This window comes from Diadema antillarum, unplaced genomic scaffold, assembly GCF_040938485.1.
Source record: "Diadema antillarum isolate AM-2024a unplaced genomic scaffold, OU_Dant_1.0 scf00000014, whole genome shotgun sequence".
NCBI lineage: Eukaryota > Metazoa > Echinodermata > Echinoidea > Diadematoida > Diadematidae > Diadema > Diadema antillarum.
Window position 1 is genome coordinate 4486744 of NW_027270903.1, and position 25471 is coordinate 4512214.

Genomic DNA, 25471 nt, shown 5'->3' on the forward strand with positions numbered 1-25471 from the left:
CAGCATATCTTCACTCCACTAGTGAAGGGTCACTGGAGAAGATTTTTAAAGTTTACTCCCTTAATTTCGTTGCGGGTCCAGGGGGTGCAAACGCCCCATATCATATGAACGACTAGGGGTCCATAACCCTAAAGGATGATTCCCACCAAGTTTGAATGAAATTTGGCTACTAGTTAATTCTGAAGAATATGATGGAATTACCTTTTTTTTTTTTCCTTGGGCCCCTCCCCCACATTTTAACCCCCTCTATAGGGGCCAAAGGGGGCATCCTATGTCTTTCCACAACAAACTATTTTCTTCATATATAGAGGTATGTAAATATCTACATACAACATACATGTCCCAAAAAATTTTAATGACACTGTACATGGGTGTAATATTAATATTACATCATTATATTGTTTATATCTTCACACCTGTAAACTAAAATTCATTTGCTACAACTGGATTAGATTTCATGTGATATGGTCTAATAATCACAAAGATATGATTTTGTTTTTCATTAAACATCAAGAAATCTAATCTCTCCATCCAAGTTTTGAATGAAGTTGTATGTGTAGTAATGTTCAGCTAACAAGATTTAATATCTATTCAAGTAGTGGAAATATGTTTGGTGCCCCCCCCCCCCCCCAAAAAAAAAGAAAGAAAGAAAGAAATAAGTAAAAACACTAGGCAAGTGCCGAAATGTGTTTCGCCTACAAACGTACAACACATAATCAAAACGCACCCTTAAAACTTGACATTGGCCCCTAAAAGTTCATTGACCCCTGTCTGTGACTTTGGACCTTGTGGTGACCTTCAACTCCCGAAGAGACATATGTCTACCACCTACTTGGTTGCAAAGAGACATTTAGATCAAAAGTTATGAGCCATAATAAAAACGCGCCCTAAAAACTGACATTGGCTCTTAAAGTTCATTGGCCCTGCCCGTGACCTTCGACCCTAAGGTGACCTTCTTGTTTGGTAAAATGTGTAACTTTCCATAACCACTCTCCTCTCCAAGTCTGATTGAAATTGTTCCAATTGAATGGGAATTGAATCACTTCCAAACTGTGAAAGTTATGATATAGCCTCCTGTAAACTTAGTAAAAACCTTAATATTGGGTTGCCATAGCCATGTATGAATCAACAATTATATTCCACCCCTGATGTGTTCTCTGCCTACCTTCTCTATAACTTTTGTATCAAGTTTTATAAAAATTGGATCTTCCTACTTGGAGAAATGGGCAAAAACGTATTTTTTAGACAAAGTTCATTGACATTTGACCTTTGGCAAATTCCATCCAAATATTTTTAAATCACTTCCCTCTAAAGTTCATTGACCTTTGATCCTGGGCGAATTTGGCCCAAAATCTAATCAGTTCAACAAGTCATCTTGGGGTACCAGTGGGGCAAGTATGATGTAAATCCATCCAGGGGATCTTTAGATATCGCGGTAACAAGATATTCGGATGGACGGACGGACGGACAACGCGAAAACATAATGCCTCCTTCGAGGGCGGAGCCATTAAAAAGTAGGGTATCAAATTTACAAAATCTTAATCCTCGTTTAGTGTACTTTTCAGAGGGTCAAGTGCGAGGATGCTGTACTTAAATGGAAGATACCCCCTCCCTCGGGAATATTTGATACAGTTTTTTAGGACTAAGCTACAAAGAAAATTATTAAATCTTTTTTACCTGGCTGGATAGAACATCTACATCGTTTCCATCATAGAGATGATGACACCTAGATCATCAAATTTGGTTAAAAGCTTTTGATTTTGTAAATTTTCCCATCCATGGAATGGCATATCCTGGTTTTGCCAAGATTTCAGAGTTCCTCATGAGCCCCACTTGAATTATATTGCATTTCAAACACTTATTGTGCACTATGAGTTTTTCCTAAAGCCACATTCATGCTTGTAGCCACTGGCGTAGCCAGGGGGGGGGGGCGATGGGGGCGATCGCCCCCCCTAAGATTTGGACCGGGGATTTGGGAGGCGGAAAAAAAAATGCGTGTATACTGTATATGCATGCACATGAAGCGGGTCTCCTTTGCAACCTTTCATCAAATAAGATATTTTTTGAATATTTCACTCAAAGTGTGCACCAGATCGTTGAATTTCAATTCAAAATATGCAAAATCTCTCGTGCTTGGGAGGGGGATACCCCCTCCCAAACCCTCCCCCTCTGTGCCTTTTCCCTAGCCTAGTACACTTCTTAAATTTACAAAAAATTATGAATAATTCTGAGTGCACAAGACTTATCACTTATATTCCGAAAACTCAAGGTTCCCTCATGTATAAGGGGAATTTCCCCTTTTAATCGACCCTTTCCTCCCTCAGCCCCCCCCCATCAGTTTGTGCGTGTGTGTGTGTGTGTGATTTCCCAAATGTTGATTCCATCAAAAATGCGTAGATGAGATATCTCAATTTCAACCTTAAAAAGGCAAAAGCTCGATCGGAAGGGAAGGGTGGGGATAACACTCGCCCACGCCTTCTCCCTGCTCCCCCGCCCCTCCCCCCCCCCTTCCACCATGCATAGAAGTATAGACTGTGGCTATACCCAGATCGCTTTATTTCAATTCTAAAAACGCAAAAGCTCCGCGAGCGGGAGGAGGAATCCCCCTTCCTCTATATACATCACTAGACTTTATGCATACACACAGATGGTGCACATTCGGAATAAGAGCTAAATTCCGTGATTTTATCACTTCGATGAAAAAGTATTGCACCAAAAATTTGCAACAGATCGCTAAATTTCAGGTCTGAAAACGCAAAATCACCTTCGTGTGGGAGGGGATATGCCCCTATCTACACCCTCGTGTGCATGCTTTTTCTGTTTGACTGCTGAACAGACGGTGTTCATGATGTTCAGTGTAAGAATTAATACAAGAAGATTATTCAAATGATACCATTCTATAGGCAAATTGTTCAATAATAATATACACTAAATTATACTGCAACTTTAAACAAGTGGGACTGTTTCATCACGTTAAAACACGCAAAAACATGCATCAAATTGCACCATTTGCAACATCAAAATGCAAAAAGTTCTCACCGTGGGAGGGGGACACCCCCCTCCCACACCCTCCCCTCCCCCTTCACTCGCTCCGCTCTCTCGGGTTCAGTCGCGTTCATGATATTCAGTGAAAAGAATTAATACAAGAAGTGTATTTAACGTATACCATTTTATAGGCAAATTGTTCGATAATAATCTACACTAAAAATTACTGCTACCTTAAACAAGTGGGACTGTTTCACGTCGATAAAACGCGCAAAAACATGCATCTAATTGCACCATTTGCAACATCAAAATGCAAAAAGTTCTTACCGTGGGAGGGGGACACCCCCTCCCACACCCTCCCCTCCCCCTCGCTCGCTCCGCTCGCTCGGGTTCAGTCGCGTTCATGATATTCAGTGAAAAGAAGTAATACAAGAAGTGTATTTGAATTATACCATATCATAGGCAAATTGCTCAATGATAATCTACATCAAAATATACTGCAACCTTAAACAAGTGGGACTGTTTCAACTCGTTAAAACACGCAAAAACATGCATCAAATTGCACCATTTGCAACATCAAAATGCAAAAAGTTCTCACCGTGGGAGGGGGACACCCCCCTCCCACATCCTCCCCTCCCCCTTCACTCGCTCCGCTCTCTCGGGTTCAGTCGCGTTCATGATATTCAGTGAAAAGAATTGATACAAGAAGTGTATTTAACGTATACCATTTTATAGGCAAATTGTTCAATAATAATCTACACTAAAATATACTGCTACCTTAAACAAGTGGGACTGTTTCACGTCGATAAAACACGCAAAAACATGCATCAAATTGCACCATTTGCAACATCAAAATGCAAAAAGTTCTCACCGTGGGAGGGGGACACCCCCCTCCCACACCCTCCCCTCCCCCTTCACTCGCTCCGCTCTCTCGGGTTCAGTCGCGTTCATGATATTCAGTGAAAAGAATTGATACAAGAAGTGTATTTAACGTATACCACCCCCCTCCCACAACCTCCCCTCCCCCTTCACTCGCTCCGCTCTCTCGGGTTCAGTCGCGTTCATGATATTCAGTGAAAAGAGTTAATACAAGAAGTGTATTTTACTTATAGCATTTTATAGGCAAATTGTTCAATAATAATCTACATCAAAATAAACTGCTACCTTAAACAAGTGGGACTGTTTCACGTCGATATAACGCGCAAAAACATGCATCAAATTGCACCATTTACAACATCAAAATGCAAAAAGTTCTCACCGTGGGAGGGGGGACACCCCCCTCCAGCACCCTCCCCCCCTCGCTCGCTCCGCTCGCTCGGGCTCGGTCGCTTCGCTCCCTCGCAGACTAACCGCCCCCCCTAAGATGAAATCCTGGCTACGCCGTTGCTTGTAGCATGACTCAAAGAGTGAGGAGCAGCAACTCGGGATCTCTTGGTTGCATGAACTCCAAGAACACGCTCCGTCCTTGTCCTTGAGTAGCCATGCTCTGCCACAGCTGCACGTTTAGTAGGGCGGCCAGATGTCAGATGTCTCCTCCCCCCCATTGCAGCTTTTCGCCGAGCTACTGCAGTTGGTTGTACACCAATACTTGGGCCATGTGACTTAAGTGGTGCACCAATGAACTTGCGTGGAGCCAAGTTAGTTGCACCATATTTTCCAAACATGAACATAGCTGATATGATGTTGCTATCTGTCATCTGTTAGAATGTACGAAACATTGCATTCACTGGCTCTTTGAAGGTTTCTGGGTCATGTTGCAGCTTGCTCTTTAGCGTATCAAACATCATGGCCAGATTTGCACATTCTTGCGACGTGTCAGCATCTGGGGGTTAAAAAAAAATAAAAATATGATAATCGGATTTCTTGGAGAAACACAAGAAATCAAAAAATAACTAGTTTTATATCATCACTTACTTTCATAATAATTCATTTTCATTTTTTTTGGAAAATGTCCATCCTTGATGTCATGATCACAATCACCACCTTTTAATAAACCCCCCCAAAATAATCCCATGTTTATCATCATCCATTTTGTGCCTTATGAAGATATGAAATGAATTTGAGAGAACAAGCAAAAATAATCTGCAAGCTATGGAAAAGAGAAAAATTACTGGTTCTTTATAAAAGAATATTTATACATGAACAGTTTAGCGATTTTATGTACAATTGTTTTCTAGATAATCATTATTTTCCAGCTGGAAATTTCAGAAGTAAAGATAAGATCTAAAGGAACAAATGCACCTAATTGATTTTTCAAAAGATGGTCTTCAGCAATATCAATATAGGGGTATAATTTTTAGTTAGAGGTGATTTGTCTGGAAGTGGACCAATATGTTGCTTACATGAGAGGGAGAGTAAGAGTATTGTCTAGGGTCATTTATCGAGAGGTAGTTAGTGTGTATAGAATAAATAATTGAATGTATCATATAACTTCCTCTTCCTCCAAGAAAAATAAAATAAATCAAGAAGAAATACAGGAATAAATGAATACTTAAATGAGATGTTTCCATTCAGTCCCAATCAGTTTCCCAGAAATATACCCATAGCAATAACAAACATATTCCCCTTCAGCCCATATTGCAAATCTAGATATGAACTCTGAACTGTATTTATAACAATAATGAAATAATCATAATAAAATGACAATAATAATAGTAACTAGAGAAGCACTCTGAGAGCGCAGACCTCCGCCAAGCATGCAGCTCATTTCCATCATTGATCTTGTTCTTCCATATTATCAGTGACTTCCACCCATACGTACTTATACTATAGCATGCTGAAAGTGTTTATAAAAGTGTGCTGAAAGTCTCCTGATTTCCAAATATAGAAGCCATTGTTATGTCATAGACCCTCAGTTGCACAGCGCGCCTCACCCTAGCAGAAACTAGAGCACTTACTTTAGTGCGCGCATGCAAACCTCAAATACGCGCAGCCTGAACTCCAAGTTCATCGACCCTACCTGCAGAAATATCACAAATCCTTCATAAATTCCCCCCAAATTCTCGTATCACTACCAAAAGTTAATCGTTTGTTACTTCTGTCATTCTCAACCTTTCCTGCAAGTTTCATCCCAATCCGTTATCTACTTTTTGAGTTATTTTGCGCACAGGCAAACGAACGAACGAACGAACAAACCAACGGTAACGAAAACATAACCTCCTCCCTTGGTGGAGGTAATAAAAATATACAAAATAATACTAGTACTAACTAGAAATGTCGCTACAGCGACTGGTTATACCCCCGCCCAACAACATTTCATAAGCTTTGGTCAAAACAACATTTCATAAGCTTTGGTCAAAAAACTGAGGAAGTACAGTGTAGTTAAATCCGCAAGATCTTTCCTTGATCTTCTGCCATTAATATGCCGTTACCATGGCAACGTACTTTCGGGTACTGTCGAAAAATGCGTCTTGCACATCTACAACCAAAGGCACACATCTGTACCAAGTTTCATGGAAAGTGGGCAAAAACTGAGGAAGTAGTTTGCAACACAAAATTTTCCATCATTTTGGCTCATAATATGTGAGCTGTTACCATGGCAACATACTTTTTGTCACTGTCAAGAAATGTGTCATGCTGACCTATATCCTAAGACAAACATTCAATATGAATTCCATGAGAATTGGAAGAACACTGTTGAAGCAGTTTTGCCATGAAGCATTTTGCCCTATATTTTACCAATAACATGCCGTTACCATGGCAACGCACTTTTTGCCACTGCGGAAATATGTGTCTTGCACATTAACATATTCAGATGAACACCTGTACCTAATTTCATAAAAATTGATCAAAAACTGTGGGAGGAGTTCGCGACACAAGATTTGTACCCATTTTTGCCCATAATATGCCGTTACCATGGCAACGTACTTTTGGGTACTGTCAAAAAATATGTCTTGCACATCTACAACCCAAGGCACACATCTGTGCCAAGTTTTATGGGAATCGGTTGAAAACTGAGGAAGTAGTTTGCAACACAAATTTTTCCATCATTTTGGCTCATAATATGTGAGCTGTTACCATGCCAACATACTTTTTGTCACTGTCAAGAAATGTGTCATGCTGACCTATATCCTTAGACAAACATTCAATATGAATTCCATGAGAATTGGAAGAACACTGATGAAGCAGTTTTGCCATGAAGCATTTTGCCCTATATTTTACCAATAACATGCCGTTACCATGGCAACACACTTTTTGCCACTGCGGAAATATGTGTCTTGCACATTAACATATTCAGATGAACATCTGTACCTAATTTCATAAAAATTGATCAAAAACTGTGGGAGGAGTTCGCGACGCAAGATTTGTACCCATTTTTGCCCATAATATGCCGTTACCATGGCAACGTACTTTTGGGTACTGTCAAAAAATACGTCTTGCACATCTACAACCCAAGGCACACATCTGTGCCAAGTTTTATGGGAATCGGTTGAAAACTGAGGAAGTAGTTCGCGACGCAAGATTTGCAACGGACCGACCGCCCGACCGACCGCCCGACCGACCGCCCGACCGCCCGACCGCCCGACCGCCCGACCGTCCGCTGATTCCTATATACCCCCTTCAAACTTCGTTTGGCGGGGGTATAATAAATACCTGTAACACAAATCGAACAAGCCTTTGCAATTTTCATCGGTTTTAGAGAAGAAGATGAAAATGGTAAAAGTTTACGCACGACGCACGACAGACGACGGACAAAGGACGGACAAATTGCAATCGCAATAACTCCCCACCTCATTTCTTACATCTCTCCCTTTACATCACATTACCTGTTATTAAAGCTCTGTCATTAATTCTTACCTTGGACATTAGCTTATTATCTTTAAATATTTGACAATTTACTATTTAATTGATAGCAACAAAAAAACAAATAACCATGTGTTGAGATTGGTTCTTCGAGCAGTTCATCCCAGCATTCTGTGGGCTGGTCAGTGGTTTCCTCAAGGAAGGGGTCTATCTCTTGTCTTTCTCCAATGTTCACATCAGAGGCCGTACCATCATCTGGATTGTCCTGTTGGCCTTGGAGTGGTGCAAGCCAATCAGCTGGGAAGGCAGTAGCATTGACTTTAAAGATACAAATAAATGGTTCTTGTTATATTTCACTAGCAGACATACCCATGTGTGCAGATTTGCCTTATCGCATTTACTGGAGAACGCACAGTGATGATGTGATAGAAATGAGGTATCACAGAAATGTTATCTTGAAAGTTCTGCCAGGAAATGATTTGAAGCTTGTCTCATTATATTTTCACAGGAGTATACATGCAGTTATTTGCAAGTAATTTTTTGTTTGTCCACATGTGCAGAAAACTGTAATTAAAGTCATGCGGGTGTTAAATTTCAGTGATGTTTATTGTGATTACTGTTTTCTTTTTGTTTTGTATATTTGTTAGTGGTTGTCTCAAGCATTGCATCACATGATCACAATAGAATCTTTGCAAACATTTTAGAAATAAAAAAATAAAGAATTGATTTTTTTCATGAACTACATCTTTTGAATCTGTAATTATGTTCATAGCTAAGGCAAGACATGTAGAATATGCAGAATCAGCGATATATACTTATTACAACAGAAAGGTACATATTGTTCTATATCAGCAGATACGTAGTAGGAGTGGTTATGAAACCGAATGAAATTCAATTTGTATGTCATATTAAAACAGGAAAGGATATTCTCTGTAACTTAGATATTATGTCGTTGCTATGAATATGGAAAAAAACCCAAATATAAATCTATCGTTTCTATCGCTTAATGTATGCGGCCTCAGAGAATACTTTAAACGCAAGAAGGTGTTTAAATATTTACAGGATAGAAATCTTGATGTTGTATTTCTACAAGAGACGCATAGTACCAAAGAAGTGGAGTTATTTTGGAAATGCCATATGAAAGGTACACTTTACTTTTGTCATGGAAGTAAACTAGCCAGAGGAGTATTAACCTTCATTACAGATGGGTTGGATTTATTAGTCGATACAAATGATCTACGATTCACAAGGGAGATATATTGTACTGTGTATCAAAATGTATGATAAAATTTTCACCTTTGTCAATATATATGCACCAAATATTGTTAAAGAACAAAAACAATTGTGGGCTGAGATTAGTAATACCTTGAGTAATATGGAATATACAAATGGCTCAATTCTGATCACTGGCGGTGATTTTAATGTGTCGTTGAATGCAAGTCTCGATCAAATGGGTAAAGAAGTTCATTACCGATCGGTTGGAGGAAATAGTAGACAAAAATTGATTTCTTTTTAAAATCAGTTTGAGTTATGTGATATATGGCGATTTTACAACCCAAAGGCTAAACAGTACACTTGGAGAAAACGAGATTTCACTAGCCAGAGCAGACTTGATTATTGGTTCATCCCATTTGAGCATCAGGATATGGTGTCTAAAGTTGATATAGTACCATCCGTCTCCACGGATCACTCTGCAATCTTTTTACAATTAGAAATCAAAGAACAAAGATCCGGGAAAGGTTACTGGAAGTTCAATTCGTCTCTTTGTACAGACAGTGCATTCTGTCACGAGCTGAAAGTTAATTTTCAAGAGTGGAGGATAGAAGCCAATATGTTCAATCCCAATTCATTGTGGGAATATTTGAAATTTAAGGTAAGACGATTTGCACAAAAGTACAGCAAGGAGAAAGCTCAATTAGATAGAAAGAAACGTAATAGATTAGAAAAGAAAATACAAGACATAGAACAGATGGAAGCAAATAGACAGAAAAAAGATGGAAGAATATGAACAGGCCAAACAATTATTAGAAGAATATTATACTAAGATTACTGAAGGTTTGATTATACGGTCTAAAGCAAATTGGATAGAATATGGAGAAAAGAGTAATAAATATTTTTTTTATCATTGGAGAAGCAACGTAAGAATAGGTCCATTATTAAAAGATTAAAGGTTGGTAATAAGTGTATAGAGAGTGAGACAGAGATACTTTCACAAATTAAATCTTTTTATGAATGTTTATATTCAAAACAGACAGTACAAACGAATGATAAAAATCCTCATGAGTTTTTAAACACTCGTGGTATTTGTTTATCTAAGCAATCTACAGTTGTATGTTGTCCTGTGAAGGTAAACTTACTCGAGAAGAGTGTTACAAAGCTTTGTATTTAATGCCCTCTGGAAAGTCTCCAGGTGATGATGGTCTCACAAAGGAATTTTAACTTCAGTTTTGGGATATCATTTCAGAACCTTTTTTAACTTCTTTAAATTACTCTTATGAGAATATGGAACTGTCGATTAGTCAGAAGCAAAGAGTTATTACGCTGATACTCAAAGCGAAAAAAGATAGAAGAGATTTACAAAATTACCGTCCAATTTCACTTCTAAATGTAGACGCAAAAATATGTTCTAAGGCACTGGCTATGAGAGTTAAACGAGTGTTAGATGAAATAATCCACCCAGATCAGCCCGCATTCAGCAAAGGAAGGGAAATCTGCGAGGCCATACGTAATGTGCATGATATGTTTCATTTTTTGCGAACTGGGGAAATAGATAGTTTTATTGTATCGATTGACTTTCACAAGGCATTCGATTCTATCGATCATGAGTTTATGTACCATGCATTAGAAGCTTTGGGATTTGGTCCGTCTTTTATTAGATGGACAAAAACTTTATATTCAAATATCGAAGGATGTGTACTTAACAATGGAACATCAACTGGCTATTTCCAGATAACACGTGGTGTCAGACAAGGTGATCCCTTGTCCCCTTATCTGTTTATCATTGTATTAGAGACACTAGTAATTCGTTTGCGCTCTTCACAGGATCTAGCCGGCATCACAATTAACGACAAAGAGTTCAAGTTGTCACTTTATGCCGATGATTTCTGTTCGTCTCGTTGCGATGCCTCATCTATCAAGAGTTTATTCAAAATTCTTGATCAATTCTGTAAATGCTCCAGTTTGAAATGTAAACAAGAAAAGACAGAGATTTTGATCGTTAAGCAATCAAGATCGATCGAAAAAGAAGAGATTTAAAATGTGTTAAGATATGAAGTTCGTATTGTTGACACGATTAAAATCTTGGGAACTTATGTTGGTTATAACGCAGAGCGATTTAAAAATGATAAAATGGTCGAATTGATGTCTGGATTGAGAAAATTGTTGAATTTATGGAAAATTAGGAAACTTACACTGTTCGGAAAAATACTTATTCTTAAAACTTTCGGAATTTCAAAATTTATTCACTTTTTTGCCTCCATTATCATTCCTAAGAAAATAGTAAAGGAGATTGAAAGAATGTTTTATGACTTTTTGTGGAATGGCCCAGATCGAATCAAACGTAGTGTGATGATACAAGAATTGATCAAGGGCGGTCTGAAGATGTTAGATGTACAATCTTTTATCGATGCACAACAGTTGACCTGGATAAATAGGATGAAACCTGAAAATCCACAAGTATGGTTTCAAGTAATTAGATAAATTAATTAGATGAATATGGTGGAATTTGTATTTTCAATTGCAATTATGAAATGAGCAATTTCTCTCCGAATATACCCAGATTTTACTCCTCTCTTTTGCAGAAATGGCTGTCGATATCCATACCAATGGAAAATCAAGCTTTCAGATCACAGATAATTTGGAACAATGCCGATATCAAGATTGACAAAAAGATGATTTTTTACAAAAGAATGTTGTACAAGGGTATATGTCTGCTTTACCAAATTATATCCCCTGAAGGACATCTTAAAGATTTTCGTATCTTACAAGTAGAATTTGGTATTGATAGTAATGATTATCAGAGGTTACAAGGTATTTGGTCAGCTGTTAAAAAGAATACAGAAATTCAGGTTCTATCAGTTAGCACAGAATCTCAACAAGTCCTCAAAGACATTGTCGTCCTTCCGGAATGCTTACGTCTGCGTGCCCGATTAAAGAGCAGACATTTTTATGATGTATTAGTAGAATTTGAATATGAAACGTCTGTTAGTGCTCTTACAATGCAGTCTAATTTTGATATGACAGAGCAGGATATATATAAAGCACGTAAACTCATAGTGCAAGTGTCAATAGATGCAAGAAGTAGAGAATTTCAGTTTAAGATACTTAATAACATACTACCATAAAATTATAAGTTGTTTAAAATGAAGTTAGTGTATTCCCCTTTATGTTCATTTCGATGCATTGAGAATGAAACGATTGAACACATTATGTGGAACTGCAAGGTGTCACAAACACTTTTGAGGGATATAACATCTTTTCTCTCGATTATAGATTTGTGTTTCCTTAATGTGAAGACGGTATTAACTGGAATTATAGAGAATGATATAAACAAAATATTGGTAAACCATACTTTACTTATAGGAAAAAGGTGTATTTATGCAAGCAGATGTAACAACACTATTCTCTGTTTGTCCTTTTTTAAGGCTATGTTAACAAAATCATATCGTGAAGAGTGTTATATTGCAAAGAAACAAGGATTAATGTGCATATAACCAGAAATGGGAATCACTCAGCGGTATTGAGCTTTACTTTTTTTTTCACTAAATGCTTCGCCATGGCATTGTCATTTTTCATGTTTCATGTTGTTCTTGTGTTTTTGTCGATACAGCATAGGCCTAGATTTCAATAATTTCAGATTGTGTATATGCACTTACCACTCAGCATCTCGTTAGCAACCTTAAGGTTATGTCAGTTTTTAACATTCCTTTCCACTATAAACCCACACAGACAACATACCACAAGAGAAAAATGTGCATGTATAATTAAAAAGCTGAACAAAACTTATTCTTTGTCATGTATCTCTCAGCTGTCATTACTTCAAGAATGTTATATGTTGAGTACCAACTAAAACATCACTTGGATATAAAAAAAAAACTTATTACAACATGCAAGAGTTATAAAATTACAGATTTCCTTTGGTAAAAGTTATAGTGTGAAGTATAAAAAATAAATAGTTCTTTTTTTTTTAAATGAGTCCACGATATGTAGAACCAAATAATAGAATAATGATGTAATGATGGAAAATGGGAAAATAATGATGGGAATGGACTTCACTTGTTACAGCAGTGTGAAAAAGTTTTGCTATCGTCTGACCACACACTCTGGAAAAGAAGATGAATATTGACGATGGAAGACAAACAACAAACAATACATTACCGATGACAGGCAAAAATGGATGGCAATAGCTTTTTAGAGCCTTGACTCAGGTGAGCTAAAAAAAACCCAAAATGTACTGAACCTGATGATCACTATTCCTGATGTATCTTGGGTTGTTGTATGGAAAATACACGTAGAACGTGTAGCTAAATCTAATCGTCTTCAATGAGTATGGGGAGAGCGGTTACATTTCAAGAGTACTATGAATTAAACATAAAGAAATACTCACTTCCAGTTGCTATGTTCAGCATGGTGGCTCGCTCCTCCGGTGTACTGGGTAGGAAGTTATCGCTTGCAACCTTGAGATGGAAGTGAATGGCAGCTTGGTGTTTGCATGCATCTCCAGATAGGCCAGCATTGCAGGAGCACACACCAAGACTCATATCCACAAGGTAGGTACTGGAGCCATCACTACTTCTCACTTCATATGTCATTTCTCCAGTCTGAAGTGAGATTAAGAAATGTATACAATCATTGTAACATGGAATTGGTACTTGAAAGTACAATCACGCAACTACTTTAGATTGTGTCCATTATCTACGTACTCTGAAGTGAGTTACCAAGTAATCAAGCTGAAATCATTTATAATGAAAAGATTGACACCTCTCACAACAACCTTGGAGCTAAAAAGTCAAGTTTCATGAAAATAAATACTGATAGAATTCAGGACAATGCATCAAGTTACACCATGGCTCCTTGCTTACTGGTTTTGAATGTAATATAACTACATGCATTAAAACTAGTCTGACTTAAACAGGGTACACCTGATCCATGTATCATAATATGCAACTTGAGCAACTGCCCCATTTCAAATGAATATCGATCATACAGTAAACCGTGCCTAATTCAAACTCGCACAAGTCGAATAATCACGAAGGTCTTATCAAGTCCTCTTCATTTCATATTCTTTTATTTTTAACTTTTTACTCCTCATTAATATATGTTGAAGATTATAAGTCGAAGCTATAATTCTCTAGTCCAAACTCCCAACAGATTGAATTTCGGCGTGCAAGGTTGACTGTATTTCAAAAACTTTACAACATATCCCAAACACAAAGATCATCAAATTTGGTTTTGGAGTTTATTTTTGTGAGTTGTTAATTTTGAATTGTCACTTTCGAGATTTGACCGATTTTTTAGTTCCCATTGACCGATTCTGTGACGCGCTATGTGTATTTTTGGCATGGGCAGCGCCATTACTTTGTACTCTGTTCTATAGCGCCTTGAGTATCTTTTTTTAGGTAGAAATGTGCGCTTTATACGAGTCTCACTATCATTATTATTATTTCCATTACGCGGTGTCTCAGCCGACCCCCCCCCCTCCCCTTTCCCCCACGCCTCCCCCACCGCCTTCCGCGCACGGAATGAAAAACTGATGCATGGTTGCTTTAGCCAATAAGCATCTCGTACTGAGTGCGCGAATGCTTGCTTATTGCGCGAACCTTTGTTACAAGTGCGCGATAAATATGTTGCCCGTGGGGTACCGGGGGAGAGGATGGGGGGGGGGGGGGGGGGGGTCGGCTGGGACACCGCAAAATGAGGTAATGGCTGCTCCCAGTGGCGCTGTCTGCTGCCCTCAACGAACCCGAATTGGTCAATTAATAGGGATGATAATGAGTAATGAGTGCAAACCCCAAAAATGAAATTTCTTAGGAAATCACTCCAACCAAATTTGGAGAATTTAGTGTTATTATAGTGACAAGACGTTGTTCTATCCGCAAAATGAAAAATACACACAATGATCAGCATTGTCCTAAAAATCAATTATTAATATCGATTCATTAATCATGCCCCGAACCTCTGAATTAGGCAGTTCTTGAAAATGACAGTCCAAATCAAATCAGTCATAACATCAAATGTTCTCAACCGAAAAGGATGATTATGTGTTATTTTACTATGAAAACAGAGGTTCTTTCTACAGAGGTAAAAATTAATAACTGAAAGTTAAGGCGAGGTCCTGAAAATCCACTGATCCTTTTTTATTGGGCCACCCTTTACATATAAACAAAGAAAGTAATTCCCCCTTTTAAAAGGGAGCATAACTTTTTAAAGGAGGGGTGTCCAGTAACAAACTTTGGCAGGAACATTTTTCAACATGTATCTAGCTACCTTGTGTATGAAAATCAATATGTTCCACTACTGCAGTATGTCATGTCTGAGTGCACACTCATAAAAGGGAAAAATGTCACTTTTCAAAAGTCACAAGGGTCTTTTTGTAAGCTCTTCTACAAAGAATTTCATGAATTTTGTTTCTCGTGTACATTCAAAGAGAGTTTTTGATGTAATGCCAATCTTTAGACCCCATCCACATATCCCAGCAGTTTTTATGGTTGAACGGGCATAAATTAAAGGTGTAAATCACTGTGTTCCACCCCCTTTTCTGGCTCAGATCAATATTTGTGAAAACGCTGCAAATTGCAAATTTCCTTCAAAAATGATTTTTTTTTTTAAATGACTGTTAAAAATATCCAGATCCATGGGATAGTGTCTGATCATTTAAAACATAACAAAAATAGCACTTGAAACATGCATTTGAAACTGAATTTGCCAATTTTTTGCTAAATCTTCTCCCTAAAACAGAGCACTTGTGACTTTTGAAAAGTGACATTTGCCCCTTTGATGTGTGCTCACTCATGCATAACTCAATGGATTTTTACACACAAGCGAGCCCATTATTTCAGGAACATTACTGCCAAATTGCATTGCTGGAAACCCCCTTTTCAAAAAGTTGTGCTACTTTGAATAAAGGGGGACTTACGTTTTTGTTGTGTTTATATATCTATATCTATCTATTATATATATGTATACAGTAGATACATTTATATAATAACACAGTAGATACATTCAATTTTTATTAAGTTTTCCGGATCAGCAATTATGTTCGTTCGGCTGACTGAAAATAGATTTTATCATTAAACTTGGATCAATGAACCACTCAAAGGGCAGGTGAAGAATCAATGCTATTGCTATATGCTATGGTGGCAAAATAGCTTTAAGATGTACCTTCGAGATATCTTCCTTTTTGCAGCTTGTAGGCCTCATTCGAGGAGAGGTCATGGGTCTTTGGTTTGCAACAGCAATAAGCCGTCTCTGGTAGTGTGGTTCAAGGCGAGACAAGATGAAGTGCACAAGCTGAGGGATGTTGAAGGCTTTTGTTCTGTGGAGAATGTTGTCTTTCAGCACCCTCATCGCAGCTTCGACATAATTATTGGTGTTGTTTCCACGGACAAGAAATGATGATCTGAATGACAGTCCCCACAGGGCTCGCCTCTCATACAGGGCATTCAGGTAGTCAAGGTACTTGGGAAATCTACAGACAATGAAATTAGAAGTTGAAGGAGAAAACTTACAAAAAATTCACTGATGCATGTGTCTGTATGTTTCTCAACGTTCCATTACTGGAATTTCATTCACTTTTCCTTAATTTCCAAGGCGTATGTGGTGTGTTTCACACTGCGTGATTGGTAGCAATGGGTTCACAATTAATCAGTATCCCACATACTGATTGAGGTAAAGGCTATTACAGATTTTGTTGGATTTAGCAGGAGACCTAGCAGGCAGTAGCTGTCTCCATGTTCACATTAGATCTAACAGGGTGTGGTTACAATTAATACATATGTGTGTATGTTACGCAGTTCATACTGGCATACCAGTACAGATGCATGCACTAGCTGAACGTAGTACAGAATAATGAAGGCAGTGTACAGCTTAACACACAAGCTAGATGTGCTATAGCTATAAGAATGAAATAGGCAAGCGGCGCTAATTCACATAAGTATGTTAAAGTCGGATCATCTGAAAAGTGGAGAATTTGTGACTGGTAAATCGCATGTTTCCACATAACAATACATAAATAGTTTCGTCAAGTTAGTCAACGTTCATCATGATTACATGCATGCATTGTAACAGCTGCAAACAATATAAAGAGTAAGAAGACCTTTGAAGATAAATGGGCACTGCCATGCCAATTTCAAGTACTTTGATTTGCAACAGTTTGCGTTTGCACAGCTCTGGTTGCAAATTTCACTTCATGCATGAATTTAATCAATCTGACGTGGTTATAGTTAACACATGATGGACGTCAGTCTTTATAGTTAGTTTTTATTGCATCGTAGTAAACATTAAACCTGAATTTGTTTGAAATCTAATTGAGAGGGTCACATTTTGTCACTACATTAATTTGCTGAAATTATATGAAAACAGACCTGTGACATTTGACCTGTTTACTCAAAACAATTCTAAATCCAATCAATTCATATCATTTCATGCATGATTGATGGCATGTTATGCACCCTATCTGGTTTCATTCAAATATCATCCGAGCATTTCCGCCTTTTTTAAATTGTAAAAATTACCAATCCCGCTTACTCTTCTTTAAGACTACTCTGTTTATTCTGATCTTTCTATTATTTTTTTACAGTATTGAGCCAGTATCAAACAGGCATACCTTAATGTGAGAGGGTCTTCAGCAGCATTTGAGAATACTGTGGCAGCTTCTCCAGGGGTTGATGCATACATGATGTGCTTGATGTTCTGGAAGAGGGGTTGTCTGGCAGATTTAGGAATGCCATGTTTACTGTCCCACAGCCAGCGCCATGCAGCCTGGAGCACATGAAATGTGCACAGTAGCAGGGTGGAGGAGGGGTAGACATTCCCAAGTGCCGTCCGCTCCGCTGTGCTGTCGTCACTCATGAAGACGTTTGGCCCAGCTGCTCCGCGGCCGTTGAAGCAATCAGGCGGCATCACCTCAGAGAGGAGCTGCAAACCCTTCTCTATCACACTCTGCTGCTCAGATGATGTAATCATAACGCCCAGAGGTACACCACCGGCACTGTTGTGTGTTAGGAGTAGAAATACTCGACTACCGTGTCGATCAACATTACCTGCAAAATGAGTTTTGTAATAATTAAACCACCTGTAGGTAGTTTCCAAAGTATGGTTTGGTAATCCATGAAAAATAATAAAATTTATGCTTAACTGTTTTGTTTATAGAGCTTTATGAGCTCTAAAAGCCCTGTGAATTGTTTCTCTAAAACAATCTACTTTGGGGATTGCTTACCAAAAAAATGTAATATATCGGGATGCCTGCCCCCAAGATTTTACCAAAGGAATGTGTTCAGAGCTCCCTCTAGTGGTTGCTCATTAAAGGCTTAATATTTTTCATTAACAGTAATTTTAAATGTGATTTCATTTTCTGTTGTCTTAAGTGAGAATGCTCCACTTTTCACATGATTGATAAAAATTAACTTATTCAATAACACCAAAACTATACTGGGGCTATATCATTAAATGGTGATTGTAATAATTGAAAGCATCCGATCTCGCAAGAGGTATCAATTTTTCACAAACATAATAAGACACACTTTTGACTGGTAATTAAGATTCTATTCTAACATAAAGATTTGTTTGTATGTGATGTGCTGATCAACCATATCCAAAAAGGTGGCATTTGCAGTGAATGCCTAATTTACAGTGATGAACATTTATAAATATATATACATGGAATCACATATACTAGCTGGCAGTGAAGCCCGGACGCTACCCGTGTTGTGTTTACATATCACATGATATAGACTCTCCAATTCCTACCAAGTCCTCTTTGATGGCCCATTGACATCTTCAACATCCATAAAACACGTAAAAAATTATATAATATATAATCAAAGTGGATGCATATGAATAGAGACTTCTATGCCATTACAATCGAATGGTGCTTGCTGCACAATGTGATAGTAGTGTGACATTAGAGCACGACCATAAGATGTATCTTTCTACTATACTTATGTAGTATATTAAAATAAAAAACTTTGAACAAAATCATCTTCTGTTACAAGGTGTCTAGAGTCATGAATATGAGTGCCTCCTAAAAAGTTATATATCTTCCAAGTATTTTATACTGTGCCTTTTCCATTTACTTCTAATTTGTAAGCATATCATTATACAGATTTCAGTAGGCCTGCAGTACCTGTGGAATCTATGAACACCATCTCTCCACTCTGCCTTGTCGTATGCACCCTCCTCATTATTGGTGTGCAAATGGCTATGATGATGTGGTCATCCTCTTTGGCCATGGCTGCACACTTCATTCCCACCTCTGTGTTGTATGGGGTGATGACTCTATCTTCAATGGCATCAATCATCCCTTGTCCATCCCCTGCTCCATAATTTTTGTTAAAGATATGGTAGTACAGTCTGCAGTGTAGAAATAATCTCAATGTGCAAACTCATATATCATTAATTATTCCAAATTTCACACAAAACCAATAAGGGAAGATCATCATGAAGCATTCCAATATAACTTGTGTGCCAGAGAGTTTCTGAAGACCTATCAACTTCACTACAAGTGTCATAAAATCCTTTACACTAAAAGTGATTTGATTTAATTCAGTTCATTCAATTTTTAAAACAAGCATGAACTGATTGATTCTTTTCTCCGCTTAATGTTATTGCCATAAGGTTTATTGGTATATAGTTGCTCTTGTTTGTTTCTTCTACCCTGGCAGGTGTGTATTTCGTATTGTATTTTGTACTTCAAGGGTATTTTTATTCACTCAAAAAATACAGTGTAGTACAGACATGTGATTCCGACACTATTAATTCAACATATTTATGATAATTTTCTGTGTATCCTTTGAGGCAAACTTGAAAACTGAAAACTGAATCTTGAAATTGAGTATTACAAAGATGATAATTTATTACCTATTTCTGTTTATATGCCGAGCTAGCTTCTTTTTGTTTTCTTTATTTATTTCATTTTGTTATGTTCTTGGCTACTTTAATTACCCATCATGTTATTATGCGAATTATGCAGTATTTAGTACACAATTTTATTTCTTTACAGGGGCCTATAATTGACAAGCATTCCTTTTAAATAGGCTCCTTCCACATCTTAAACTTGTTATACTTAATATGCATTATCGTTAATATTGTTTGTAATAATTCTTTTGTACAATGCAACTGCATCTGCTTTTTTCCATTTGTTATATTGCAATATTAAGTTCATGCTATATACATTGTATATATTTGTGGAAAATAAGCGAAATGAAAAATGAAAAAAAAAAGAACTAGTCATAAAACAGTGGATATACATATCGTAAATAATCTATGCTGGAACTTTGTAAAAGTTAGAGTCATGTCAGGCAAACCGGATGAATATTTTAAGCCATTTTACTATATTAATGTTTTGTATTGGTTCATTTCACATGAAATTATATTGCATTCAATCGTATTATTCATTTCATTTCCTACAAGTCCTCTGATTTGAATCTTTGTCCACTGATAAGAAGACAAGTTGACGAGAAAACATAAGTGACATAGGGACACACTAAACAATAGAATCACTCATGCATAAAACCCAGTTCTCACAATTCATTAACATTAACTTTAGAAATGTTTGATTTTATTTCCCGGTATCTAGAGTGAAAGTGCTTTGATTTTCGAAAGATTGATAAAACTTCAAGAATACCAAACTCCTCTGGGGCTTTTATGTGCTATTAAATTGCTTTTTAATTGGTTGCCAGATTTATTTGGAAGCAGAATTTACTTCCTTGAATCTTTGTCCACTAATAAGAAGACAAGTTGACGAGAAAACATAAGTGACACAGGGACACACTAAACGATATAGAATCAATCATGCATAAAATCCAGTTCTCACAATTCAATAGGCATTACAACAATTGCATGCATGACTGCATGTGTATGTGAATTTGGTACTCCGTTGTTGAAACATTGATACAAATCTGGCATTTTTAGGGTCAATGCATGATGATGATTGTGATACTGGTGATCATAAGGGCAATGATAAGAATTGTTTACCTATAACAAAATTGGAGGTCGGGGCACACAGCTCTATCCGCAGACTTTGTGATGTAGCCCTCAGGGTCATCGACTTGCATATCACTATGAAGTATTGTGAGGGCGGTTTGAGGAGAATGCCCCTGTTCAAACAGTTCTTGCAGCTTCTTCACTGCCTCCTCTCCAACATCCCTGTACTTGAGTGAGGCAGGGATGCTTGACGCATGATTGTGAGTCCAAGTGATACTCACTTCAGTTGGCCACTCCGGCATGTGGGTGTCTGAGCTCCTGTATGCAGAACCAAAAAAAAAAGAAAAAGTAATAATTTGCGCAGTGAATACAATAGGCTATGGTCAAATAGTCTATTCACTTGTCAACACTTGATAAGTTATTTCCAGGGTTAGCAAGGGTTGGCAAGTGTTGTGAATTTTGGATTCAGGTGATCTGGCCCCTCTTTTACAAAATTCTGGATCTGCACATGCTCATGCATTCACTAAATGTAGTGCTTAAATTAGATAAATAAGTAAAATATTGGTCACATAACCCAGAAGGCAAACTTAGAGAACTTGCAAGTTTGAGCAAGAAATTATTTTAATTGAAAAGAACTGTGAACATTTGATGGAAATCAGACCCTTCCAACCCCCCCCCCCAAAAAAAAAGAAAACACACACAAAGAGGTTATAAATTGTTGAAGTCTCTATCACAACAAAAAAAAAATCTTGAACAGTGCCTATGAATATGCAAATGACTGAGTTGATGTCCTTGCCTCATAATTTTCCATTGACTTTGTACATGAAAATGACACTTAAGAATTTTCTTGAATTTTGTGATACGTCAAACATATATGGATCTTAAATCTGTGGGTCAACATTTGTATAAATTCAGTGAACAACTGTGATGCCACGGCAGCAACACTCATTTCCATTTTCATTGCATTTTTATGGAATTTCAAGCCTTAGCTTATTGTGATTAACCCCTGCAGCTTCCTTGATAAAACACAACAAAATACAATAACTCTTACACTCTTCTCAATGTCTAGTTTATGTATAGAAAAGCATATGTCATTTTTTCTTCTATATTCACTACCAAGTAATTGTCATCTACACACATTTTAAAACTTGACTATTCTACCCTACCCCTAGGGCCCTTGGGTACCTTGTGAACAACTTCAATATATATATATATATATATATATATATATATACTTTTCCTTTATTTCCTTATCTTTTATTCAAGTTTCATCAAATTTTTAGTGTTCTTGTCTGTTCTTGCTCTTTGTTTGAAAATTTACTTGGAACTGGCCTATACTTATCCTTTAAAGTCAAGACACCCGACTGCCTCTGGCTCATTAGATAGAACAGAATGACATTAATGAGTCATGTATTGAACATTGTATCTACTATCTTGACCATATGTGATGACTATGCAATGCTAGAGTTTTACCTACCTACTCTGTCTTTTCCTGGAAAACTCTGTCTTTCTGATGGTCACTGTCATGGTAGATGTACAGTCAGTGTCTTTAGGATGTAACTTGGTATACCGTTTTGTCCTCTGCTGTCCATGTTGGCATCTGTATTGTTTCTTGAGAGTCAAAATAAGAAAAAAAAAAGAAATGAATCTTATGCAATTTCAATTAAAAATGACTGAATAAAAAAGAGCATACTTTGCATATGTTTCACAGGAATATAATTCAGGGTCGCACAAAATCATACTTACTGTCAACAATACAAGTACTGGTATAGAAAGTTTGTTACAATGGTAAAAATTACATTAGGTTTTGTCAATAACAAACACAATGATTTACAATAGCTATTTATATTTGTAATAACTATTTGACATACTATGCATTAGTAATATTTAGAACCACAAACATCCTGTGCATTTTTTGCAAAACAGTTCAATTTACGACATGTACCGGTACTTAATTTCTTCTTAGTTCTGGTTTGCTATAATTAAGTCCTTCAGTTTTAGCTACATGTAGGTCTTTAAATGCTGCCACCCATTCTCATGTGATCTGCACTCTATTTTTGTCATCAAGTGTCATTCATTCCGTTCTTATTCAGAGGTGTTCATTCATAGCATCAAAAGAATGAGGATACGTATTAATATACAATGTACTAGTTATCAATATAAATTTATAAAATGTTAGGGGGAGAGCCTTATTTCATGTTGATATTTGTAATTATAGAATGAAATTTGGTGCATACTTTTGGCAGTTTTTATCAATATGATCTAACACCTTTTTTTTCTCAAATCTTGCTTTGCATATTATTTGAAATCAAGGAGACTGGATTGACGTTGGCTTGCTGTTGCTCCATTCCTCTCTGTTCAATTAAAGAATGGAAGAAATTGAAAATTAGTATGATTGGTGGGTGGTCCTACCTTGAAAATTACAGATCTTCCATGTGCTGGCATGGTTGTCTTTACCCTCCATGTTACTTTTGTCTTTTCTTGGAAAGTAACCAGCCACTGCTGCCAGCTGTCAGGTGTTCTTGACTTCAGGCGAAATGTGGCTGAAAAGTTTGAAGCATTGTCATTGGCACTGAAGGAACAGACATGTACCGGCGGCGCTACCGGGTCAACTGGCAATATTGCCTGTGCAAACAAACAATGGGAGAAACTTTCAGAAATGGGCTTTTGCAATCAAATAATTGTAACTTGACAAATGAACATGCAAACTGATTCACATCGATCACTTCTATTTTAATGTTCCAGAATTTGCTTTGAGAATATTCAAATTTTTTAATGTAAGAATAAATAAAATCCTCCCCCCCCCCCCCCCCCGAAAAAGAAAGATAGGGTTCAAGTAAAATGAAGAGGGATGCTTCATTCACTCAAATTTGAAAATATTTCAGGGATGGATTTTGTTTCTATCATTTCTACTCTAGCTAAAATCCCTTATTTTCCTTTCATTTCATCCCTTTAACTTTAAAGCCCAAACTTAGTTTTGGTTTTAAGGGAGAAGTTTATCAATCTTTTGAAAACTGGAGGATTCTCACTCCAGACACCAGGAAATTAACTCAAACACACCGAAAGTTACTGTTATAACGACAGATTTGAGTAAACAATGAATTACCACTAGAAGGAGCTCTGTATAAAATGGTAAAAATCTCGGGTCCCTTTTAAGCAGTGACATGTCAATTTGTCATAGGCCTACAAATCTCCACACAAGATATGCAATCTGTATATATTCCTATGGTAAAAAACTCGGGTCCCTTTTAAGCAGTGACATGTCAATTTGTCATAGGCCTACAAATCTCCACACAAGATATGCAATCTGTATATATTCCTATGGTAAAAAACTCGGGTCCCTTTTATTAAGCAGTGACATGTCAATTTGTCATAGGCCTACAAATCTCCACACAAGATGTGCAATAACCACTATGGAGTGTTTTTAGCTTTAGAAATAGATCTAGACTCTAGATCTAGACCTAACTTGGTTAGTCACCTATTAAACGTTAGAATTAAAGTTTTGATCTTGTTATTCATATGGTACCTAATTATAAAGCACAGTTAAGGCTATGTAACTTGTTACTTATCCTACTATTAAAGACCAGTATTAAAAGATACATTTTACCTACCAAAACATACCAAACTTCATTCATGTGAAATCTTATTAAGTTTAAACTTTAAGATCACCCCACAGAATTGCGTTGAATTCACATCCAGCCAAAAACTCTGCCGCTCAGAAGGGGCTCAGACTTTGCTCCCAACTCAGTCATTTTTGTACACACATACTACATAGCCTTGCCCTCCTAGGCTAGGTCTTCTACAAGTCACATGTCAAATCAGACACCCAGGGCCTAACTTTAATAATTTTACAGTTTTACTAATTATTAAGCATTTACCCATTAACTTTAGAAAAAGTTAGGTAGACTAGGTTTAAAAGCCACTTCACTGGCATACGGCGGACTGCTTGTCACGTTCATGTAACATAGAGTCTAGACTTTGATATAGTCATACATCCATTGTCATGGACATGGCATCATGCCCATTGTGTTGTGCGGATCTCTACTGCACTACTCTCAATGACAATGCATTTACTTATCATTATGGAAAATTATTTAAAAAATCACCGTGCAAAATGAAATCAGTCGAAAACTATACCCAAAAAAGAAGAAATACGACACTATTCTGCTAATAAAACTTACCCTTAACTGAGCAGGAATGGTGTCTAAACACATTGTTGACACATTAAAAGACAGGTACATTAGCCTTTACTTTGCCGCGAATATCAACATCTGCGCTGGCGCTATTATGCGCTGCATGCGCTGCGCTGGCGTTTATGCGCTGCGCTGCTATAGTATTATACCATAGACAGTACATACGGTAAGCGCGCGCGCATACGGTATTGCATTGGTCGAAAGTTGACTCATGACTACTAGTAGTGCAATCATGACTAGTCTCACCCCGCAGGCACTATTCAGAGGAAGAAAAAACGTGTCCCATAGGTTTAACACGCGCCATGCCCCAATCTGTGCCGTCTAAAAAAAAACACGCAGCCGGTTCTGCACAATGCTTACGCGTGTGATGTGACGATGGGGAATTCCCTCGTAAAAAAGCCATTCACGGC

At 37.4% G+C, this 25471-nt stretch overlaps 1 pseudogene; it reads right to left on the reverse strand.

Annotated features, from left to right (window-relative positions):
- Positions 1-1858: 1858 nt before the first annotated feature.
- On the reverse strand, positions 1859-25082 carry LOC139722133 (uncharacterized; annotated as a pseudogene).
- Between the last annotated feature and the right edge of the window lie 389 nt (positions 25083-25471).